The following is a 10899-nucleotide window of genomic DNA, read 5'->3' as shown; positions in this document are numbered from 1 at the left end:
GACTACTCATTTGTTTTTTCAATTTAAGACTGCCAAACACTTCAGTCATTCAAGTTCCTCAGTATAGCCACCCAACATAGACACAAATCTATAAGTACAATGGACCAGTGAAAATTTGAACCTTGATGACAGCCTCACCTATCTATTTTGACCCAGCTCTAAATAGATCACCACAATGTCAATTAATATTTACTTTAATATATTTTTATTATAGTAATATATTATAAGAAAAAATTAAATCTTTACAAAAAAAATTAATACCAAAATATTTCTTATGAAAAAGATATAGGCTATTGTAAATGTAAAAAAAATTAACTAAATTTTTCAGATGTTAAAACTAGCACATATGTGAATTTAAAAGATTTATTTATATAATCTATTAATATTTTCTTTAAAATTTATCTCGACTCCAAGGAAAAAGTTAAGGAGTGAGAAAACATAAATTTGAGTGGTAAATGGATCCACCTAGGATTCTATTGGAAGCCAAAGTGGATGCTCGTATTGCTGTTCTTTTTACTAAAATAGATTCAAAATTCATAAGCTTGTATTAGATAAAAGGGAAAACTTTATACAAATTGTCAAAAACCTGTGACTGTCAAATACAGGGCCTTCGATCATTTCTACCATAAACATTCAATAGAAAAATCTCTTGTCCATAAGTTTTGGCTTCCTTACACTTATAGACACCTCAATTCTGATTTATATATCTGAATTAAGAATCATGAAAATTAATTATAGTTCATAATTTTTTTCTACTTTTTGAGATCTATATAATTCTGATGATGGGTGTGATTTCAAAAATTGATAAAAGCAATTTGAGACAATCAAATTAAATTGTAAATTTTTCATCTTGGAAATCTTAGATTTGAATCTATTGAAACTTAATACATAATAACAAAAACATTTATAACAAAATCTACTTGAGCTTTGAAGACAAGTGGTTCATAGTAAACTGACAAATCCTCAAAATTGAGTATAGAAAGACTTTCAAGCCACTCTCCAGACAGAATCTCTTCCACAATCTCAATCCTCTCCTCTCTTTCCACTTCCACACTTTTACTTGAACTCACATTGAATGCATACCTCACCTGACCTCTTGATTGCCTTCTCTTCCTTTCACACTGAGATACTTGTGTTGGTAATAATGGCAGTGCAGCAAATGCTACACACTTCAATTTCACTGCATTTACCAAAGACATTGGTTTTTCCTCTCTATTTTATTATACTCAATTCAATATCTCTTGCATTTTGAAATTTATATAGAAAATTAAATGGGCCATACTGAAATAAATGAAAGCTAAATGGTTTCAGAATTCAGCTTCATTTCGTGCAGATATACATTGAATCTTATCTTATATGTGGGTCCATTTTAAGACACATGTCTATACATTGGAAAATATTTGGAATACTTGGCACATTCCTCAGAATTATTGTGCAGTGGATAAGATGGACTAAGCTATTGAAAGAGATTGATGGTAAATTCTATGGACTCTGATTTGCATGAAACAACTGTGTATTACAAGTGGCTTCTACAATGGAGGACAAATTGTTTTTGACTCTTGTAAAATAACTGGCTTCTATCATGGAAAGTGGGGAATCTAAATTTTAGGGGCTTCAAATGAAGCCAAATCTTTGAATGAAGGTCCCAAGGGGCTTCACTCAAAGCCTCTATGCCAATATTGGTGTGGGGGCTTTGAATGAATCTTAGGGCTTCATTCGAATCTGACATGCAGACCTCGTTCATACTCCTAATAACTGATTGGAAAAGCTTTTAAATCCAACATTTTTTCTTTTTTGTCCCATGGTTTCATGTATGAGTTGGTGGACTAGGGCGCTAAGAGGGAAGTCAGTAACATCATACCTTGCATCAGCATCTCCGTCTATGGTGCAAGAGCACCTAACTCTTATGAAGTACAACTCAGCAACTGTTTGACAAGCTTTAATAGTTGACATGTAATGGGTGATTGGTGTTAGGCTATTGCATATGCATTAATCTCAGTCTTGAATGCAAAAGAAACTGTGAATTCACTAAATAGGGTCAAACTTATTTTTGTTGATTTAATAGATTTGATTTGAGAATGATGGTCTAATGATTTGAGAGAAAGAGTTGAGAGACAGATGGAGAGACAGATAATACAAGTGATAGAAAGACTCCTAGGTAATATTCTTGAGGACAATGTGTATTATAGTCCTTACCATGTTTTTCTTTGATCTACCAAAAGGATGGTGGCGTCCTGCAAATGGCATGGCTCTTTCTACCACTTGTATTATCTCTCTCTCCATCTGTCTGTCCATTCTTTCTCTCAGATCATCTGACCAACATTCCCAAATCAAATCTTGACCCTATTTAGTGGATTCACAACATAAACTTCAAATTCTTCTCCTATCAAATATGTAGATTTCATAATAGCTAAGAAACATAATTGTAGGCATCATCGTCACATTTTTTTGGAAACGTAATTGGGTTGTGTACCCAAGCAATGCAAAGCAACTTCCACACCTTCGATTCCAAGTCAAATTCATCTGTAAGAATGATTTCTTGCCAACAGTTGCTGAATACGTCTGTAGCTCATGAATACAAGGTCCTCCAACAAATGTATTCAACAACTGTTGGCAAGCGATCATTCCTAGCTCATGAATACAAGGTCCTCCAACAAATCTATTTAACAGATATTGGCAAGCGATCATTCCTAGCTGCTTTTGTTTTATAAGGTTTGTCTCAATCCCAATAGGTTGTAGTTTCATTTTCTAGATGCACTTCGTCGCTTGGGTATACAACTCAATTACATTGATTCCAAAAAAATGTGACCATGATGCTTACAATTATATTTCTTAGTTTTTGTGTCCTAAGATCCCTTATGACACTTTACGACCGTTTACGATCCCTAAGAATAAATCTTAGAGCTCTTAAAATGTTGTAAAGGGTCATAAGAGACTCCTAGGAGGGGCCATGATGAGCTTCCACCTTCACGTGGTTGGCCCTGTTAAGTAGAGAATGCTATAGTTTTCACAAAACAAAGAGAAGCTCAATAATTTAAGGTCTTAGTCCATAGACAAATTAAATTAGACTTATTATCCAAAACACATAAAAAACATGCACATAAACATGGTAGGCACTAAATAGAGATAGTTGGAAGAGAATTCAAAAAAAGATTAAGGATTATGTTATTTTAAGAAATATTTAAATAACAATTATAAATTGAGTTAAATCAATAAGTATTCGTTTCTACCTTTTCCAATATAAATTTAAATATTGAATGGTCTCTCCTTTATTTCTTAATCCTTCAATACTCATAACTCTTTATTGCATTCATTTTGATCATTCACTAAACTTAATTAAATTATAATTATATTACATGTTATTTTAATTTTTTATATTTTTACTTTTTATTTTTATTATTGAATGTCATGTCAAAAAGGGGACATTAATATAGTGAGATGGATTACAATATAGCAAAATAACAAGAACATTATTGAAACAAACTGATACAACATTCAGATTATAAAATCAAACTGCTGCAACAACACAAATTAACCTAATAGAAAGTATAGAATACCATTCCCACAATGACCGAACATTTACCCACTGAACTACACCTCTTCTAAATAATGTCAGATGCTGATAACACGTTGATACTGCCATCACACATGTCAAATTAGACTGATACACACTAAAAGACACCCCAATCAATTGTAGCTAACATTTAGATGCACACTTATAATTGATGTCAATTAGAATACTGAAGGTTTGGAATAGGGCATAGTGGCTACTGATACAATAGGTACAAACTCGTAGAAAGCTCACTAGATTCGCCAAAGTCTACATAACTAAGACTTAGCATCAAAGGTTCTCCGTAGGCACCTTGAAACCACCAAATATTGGCCCCAAAATAGGATCCCTTCATCTTCAAGCTCTCACATACTTGCTCCACTTGGTACAACACCCCATAAAGGTCATCTATTCACTTTCAACTTGGACAGCCTACAATATGGTCTTTGTATACAATTCATTTTTTGTCATTTCATTATATGGTTTGAACAAGTGTGGAAAAAAATCAAATTTTTATTATGAATTTTCTATTGACCAATCTATGTTAAACTAATTAGCAAGGTCACTTTCCTAATACTTTATGAACTGGATGCTATTCGCAAGGTCAGTTTCCTAATACTCACTATAGTACTTGCTATTTAATTGAGATAGACACGGCTAATTAGTTTGTTTGTAATCTCTTTGGATTTTGTTAAAGAAGACAGCTAAATGCTATATGATGAACTAAAAGTTCTGTGGTGTCAACAGGCTTGTGCATCTCTTGAGCCAAATTACTAGCCCTAGTGACATTTGTTGTTGTTCAAAAGCAGCACCATACTAGACTATTTGCAAACAACAGATAGGCATTCTATAGATAGACTTGGGAACATCTTGCCAAGTCTTTAGTACATAATAAAGCAACTAAATTTCATAAATTATTTTTTTGATAGTCGATTTATTTAAATATTGCCCATCAAAAATTACTTAGTACATCTCATCTTTTTTCTGCACAGGAGCTTGTAGTTTTGAAGAATCTGATAGCGAAGAATTTGAAGAAGATATTGTAGCAAAGGTATATTTGGTGTTCTTTTTTAAGTGAAGATGTGATTGGAAATTTTGTATATTGTCATATTTCACTTGCAGAAAGGTCAAATTGTAAATAGAGGTGAAGTTGTATGGATTTAAGTTTCTTCTTCATTATTTATAATGCTCTTGATTCCTCCTTTGTAGCTGTAAAAATACTTGTTTATTTTCACCTTTCCAGATACCCTTTACCAGGTTCTTCAAGATTTCAAAATATCTTGGGCTGACCCCACTCCAACATGTACTAACTCCTACTTGGTTTAGAGACCTAACTCCTTTTTATATGTGTTTTCCTCTTACTACTCCATCTGTAGGTTGCAAACAAATCATCCTTCTTCCACCAACGAGTCATTCCATTCAAGCAAGACCATGTCTAATGATATCAATGCACAAAAAAATAGGGAGGCAATTTCTAGACTGCGGTCTAACTTAAAAAGAAAAGGTGATGGAAAATGTTATTGTCCTTGCAAAATTTGTAAGGGCTTAAAGTCTCGAAGATATCTAATCACAACAGCTCAGCAACATTGTAGGAAACATGGTCACATTGAAGGGGGAAACGAGTATCGCCCATTGGTATGTATTTTAATAGTTTATAAATTACATGAGACATGATTTGATGATGACATCATGGTCATGGTTAATATAAGGTCATCATTTTCATATAGATCAACATCCCTGAGTTTCATGTTATGGACCATGACAATTTGGAGAATGCGGTTTTCCAAACGAGGGAACATGGAGTTGTGAATATTGAAGTAGAAGGTAATGATACCATGGAAGAAGATCACGATGATGAAGATCACGATGATCAAGATGATAATGATGATGATGATGGTGGTGATGATGATGCAGAGTTTGATGTACCTTTACTTGAGAAGGCAGAGCAACCCCTATATGAAGGCTCCAAAACAACTCTTCTTACCGCTGTATTGCTATTGGTGAACTTGAAGGTAATGAATGGTTTATCCAATGTAGCAATGACACGTATGTTAAGGTATGCCATCTTCTTTCATTATTTTACTCATAGTTCCCTTACAATTAACATTGGGTTCGTGTAGCAATTAATATTCTTTAAATTAAGAAATTATATTTTTGGTCGTAGGTTGATAGGTGAATGTTTGTTACCACAATCAAACATTCTACCTCGCTTGTATCGAGAATTATTTGCCATCATGAAATATATTGGAATGGAGTATCAAACAATAGATGCATGTCCGAACAATCATATTATATATTATAAACATCATGACTTTGCAACACAATGCCCTACTTTTTATATCAGTAGATATCAATCAGATCGATTAACAAAAAAGGTGCCTCGTAAGGTTCTTCGGCATATTCCCATTATTCCACGTCTGCAACGATTATTCAAGTACAATAGCTTGGCACAATTTATGGATTACCATCCACACAATAGAAGTCAAGATGACATTATGTGAATGCCTACATATGGTTTGACATTTAAGGAAATAGAGGAAAAATGGCCACACTTTAAAGAAGAACCTCGTAATCTCAAGCTTTCATTGGCAATAGACGGTGTCAATCCTTATGGAGAGATGAGATCTACTTACTCAGTGTGGCCTATTTTTGTTATCAACAATAACATACCTCCTTGGTTGTCCATAAAGAGAGAGCACATAATGTTGACACTGATTGTTCCAGGTATTTTTTGATTTAGTGGTCATCTAAATTAATTTATTATTACTAATCCATCAAATGGTCAAAATAATTATCTAATGTTTTTGCTCATTCAACTAGGTAAGTACCAAGTCAAAGATATCAATGTATATATTGAACCCCTTATCGATGAGTTGGTGGTGTTATGGAATGGGGTTACTATGTATGACATTTGTAGGCCAATAGGACAAAGACAATTTCAATTTCATGCAATGCTTGTATGGAAAATACACGATGCCCCTGGGCTAACACATTTTTGTGGTATGTTCTCTTCTTGACACCTCTCTTTTGGTATGTCAAAGCTAACACATTTAATCCAATTATACACGATCTTGTAGGTCTTCAGACAAAGGGTAAATTTGCATGTCCAATTTTTGGTCCAAAGATGAAATCTCGTGATTCAAAAAGTTTAAGAAAGCAGGTGTTTGATGAGAATAGACACTTTCTGCACAGAAATCATAAGTACCAAATTACCAAAAAACATCTTTTCAATGGTCTAGAAGAGACTACATCAAAGCCACAGAGAATGACACCTCACCTATGGAAGTTGGCATACAATAAAATAAATCGTCGAGGTCATGTCATTCCATTTGATGCTTTTTGTTTCAAATTTATATTTTGATATTGTGTTTTGTTTACTGATGATGTGATTGATGGTTGTGAAGGTCATCAAGACATCAATGTCCAACTTCCAAAAGGACTAAAAATTTATCCCACACAATTTACTAGGTTGCCGTACTACGAGCAACTCCCAATTGTGCATTTGTTTGATCCTATGCATATTGGAAAGAATGTAGTAGAGACATTATGGAAAATCTTGGATGGAAGGCATGACAAAGATCAAATTGTCAAAACTTGTAGTGACATTGAAGAATCCAACCATGTAATGAAAAATGGTATTCGACCAAATAACAATGGAGACCAGATTGATACAAGTGCCCTTAGTTGGTTATTGTCAGAGCAGCAGAGCAATGCTATAAAAGAAGTCATAAAAAAATACGATTTCCCACAGGATTTGCTGTGAACATAAACAATGTCATATCAAATAAAAGTGAATTTGGGCCAGGGTTGAAAACACACGATTGGCATACATTTATTAAGGTAATTCATGTTATTTTGTATTCACTACATATTTATATACTGCATGTAGTTTCAATTGCATTCTTTTATAAAATATTGACAAGATCATTTTACAAATATTGCAGTACGTTCTACCTCTATCTCTCCCACACCACTTTGCCAACAATTTCAAATAGGTTATATATGATCTTGGAAAATACATGAGGTGGTTGTCATCTAAAGAAATCAATAAAGAAGATATAAAATATTGGAAGAGAAAAATTCCTCTTCTGATGTGTGAAATGCAAAAGTATCTACCTCCAAGTTTTTTGAATGCACAAGAACACTACCTCATACATCAAGTTGAGGAGATTGAATTGTGTGGACCTGTACCAACCAAGTCAATGTGGATGGTTGAGAGGCACTTGAAATTTTTGAAAGGCTTGGTTTGACAGAGAGCACATCCCGAGGGTTCTATGGTGGAGGGATATATGGTATACCAGACCATGGTGTACATTACTAAATATCTTCTTAAGTTTGCAGCAAACATCCATGTAGATCGTATTTGGGATCCCAACTCAATTAACAAATTCGAAGGGGAATACTTGATGGGAAAAGGTAGATCGAGGAAAGTGAGAGGTAAATCTAAGATTTTATTGTAGTTAATTAATTCATATAAATCTTCAATATAAGTTATTTTTAATTGGCGTATTTATTTGAAACAGGTGGTCAAGAGTGGGATGCAATACATTTGTATATTGTTAACAATCTTGATTGGATGACGGAATGGATTGAACGATGTCAACAAAATGGTTGCTCATTAACATGGGAAGGTGTTGCTTCATTGGTTACAGAAGCTCATCGTAATGGAGATTCCAATGTTATGCTGATGGTAGTTGATCTAGTAAATGGTTTAAGAGGTGGAGAGGTACGTAGAAATTTATTAATGATCATAACTCGACGTATGTTTCGTATCAACTCATGATGCAAATAATTTATACAGACTTCAAAAATTGTAGGTCAAGCACCACAAATCTATGTACTATCATGGCCACAAATTCCACATAAAAAGGTTGGATGACACAAAGAAAACTTGTGATTCTGGGATAACTGCAATTTTTGAGGTCACCAATATATCATCTAGAAGCGACATACATCCTCAACAATCTCAAAATCAATACTATGGCATCTTGGATGATATAATTGAGTGTGAATTTAACACCTTCAAAGTAGTTCTATTCATCATCAAATGGTACAAGTTACGACTAAATCAAAATGATCCAGATAGAACAATTATTCAACATGATAATGGATTTACAATGATCAATACAAGGTCGTTTGAGCCAGTTGGAGATGAGCCCTATGTTCTTCCAAGCCAATGTGAGAAAGTGTTTTACTCAGAGGTTCCAAATAAACAGGGTTGGTCATTTTTTGTTAGACATGATCCAAGAGGAAGGCGGATAAAGTATAATGTTATGGAAGAAGAAGATATTGAAGATGATGAAGATCAAGATGATGGTGATGGCGATGATGGTGATGGTGATGGTGATGATGATGATGATGGTGATGATGATGGTGATGATGATGATGATGGTGATGATGATGATGATGGTGATGGTGATGATGGCGATGATGATGGTGATGATGGCGATGATGATGGCGATGATGGCGATGATGATGATGATGATGAAGAAGAAGAAGAAGAAGAAGATAATCAATGACTACAAACATCGTCACCCCTTCTGTTGACGATCTTGCATTCCATATATAAGGTAAATTTGTTCATGTTTATGATGTTGCATATTGTTCATGTCATCTTCTAAGTTATTTGTAGCATACACGTATCATGTAATTTTTAGCAAACTTAAGATAAATTATTAACATATGCAGGAAATTTGATTATATATTTATTGTGTTCATTTCTAATGATTACAACATATGTTATTTATAGTTACCAATGTTTATGTTGTGTTTGACTATGACCCTTTTTGCAAACAATCAATTGACTATAGGTACATCATCACCCCTTCTGTTGACATGTTTGCGATGTTGCCTATTGTTCATGTTGTCTTCTAAGTTATTTGTAGCAAACGTGTATCATGTGATTTTTAGCTAACTTAAGGTAAATGATTAACATATTCAGGAAATTTGATTACATATTTATTGTTTTCATTTCTAATGATTACAACATAGGTTATTTATAATTACCAATGTTTATATTGTGTCTGATTGTCACCCTTTTTGCAAACAGTCAATTGACTACAGGAGATTTGACCCGTTTGGCTTGGATTGTGCACAATGACATGGATCAGCAGGTATAAGTCAATAAATAGACATAATTTTCTTATATTCTTCTTGTTTATCATTGAGCACGTATGTTATAAATAGACATTATATAATCATATAATGTATATATAGACAAAGAAGGTCCGTATAGAAATATAATTGTATAATCACTTTCAACTTACTACATTTTATATATGTCACTTTCACTTTCCATTTGATGGATTGCAGGACCCACCAAATAGATACTTGTCAGATCTATCTACATCGAATGAGGGAAATGAGGAAATGGTAGATGAAAGCTCTACATGTAGTACGGCTAAAAGAGGGAGATCAACTAGAGGTCAAAAGAATAGAATTTTTTTTGATAAACGCATGCAATTTTTCCTTGCTAATGGGGGGTCATGTTCTTATGATGATGAGACCAAAGGCGACATCAAGGTGCCCTTTCGATACTCACACATTGAGAAAGAATGGATACCCAATGAGCTACCTCCAATTAACATAGATTTTTGTGTTAATGAGAGGATATATCGCATTGCTCCATCCTCATTACATGGTTTGGGCCTATTTTCCATGGATGGGATAAAGGTATGTTACAATAAAGTTGTTGAATTGTTCAAGTATGTCGGTCCATGTTACAATTACAATGATTGGATGCAGATTGTTCGATATAAAAAAAGTATGCGTAGGTATGGGGTATCAGCTAATTATATACAACGAAAAGAAAATGATCAAAGTAAAAGATTTGCTATGTACATTGATGGGAGACCAAAAGCAATAGGTAATATTGCAGGTTTTATAAATAGTACGTGACCTGCTTCAACTAGTAAGCAACCCAATTGCATATTTGAGGTGCATGAGGGGAATGAAGTTTTTGTTTGTGCAATAAAATCAATAAGTGCAGGGGAAGAACTGCTAATTGATTACCATTTAAATCGCATAGATACAAACAATGTTACTATCATGAGGGGTGTAAGTACTATTTACCATTTTGTTAATAAGTTTTTTTTTGCTGTCTATTGCTTTCAGTTAGCTAATTTTTTTATGTTCAATCTTTGTGACAAGATGATATGGATCCAACAGATGATAGAGGTCAGCAGGATGCTACTCCCACCCCTTCTTCAGCGAGGGTAAACCTTTTTGAAATTGTACAAATTAGATAGTTGAAAAATGTTATATTATTATGTTATTTTATTTACGATTTTTGAGTTTTTATGATAGTTTTACTGTTATTCCTCTCACAATTTGATGTTCAGGATAAGGGT

This window comes from Cupressus sempervirens, chromosome 7, assembly GCF_028749045.1.
Source record: "Cupressus sempervirens isolate cs-2001-9-10 chromosome 7, ASM2874904v1, whole genome shotgun sequence".
Lineage (NCBI taxonomy): Eukaryota > Viridiplantae > Streptophyta > Pinopsida > Cupressales > Cupressaceae > Cupressus > Cupressus sempervirens.
This window is presented reverse-complemented; position numbering follows the sequence as displayed.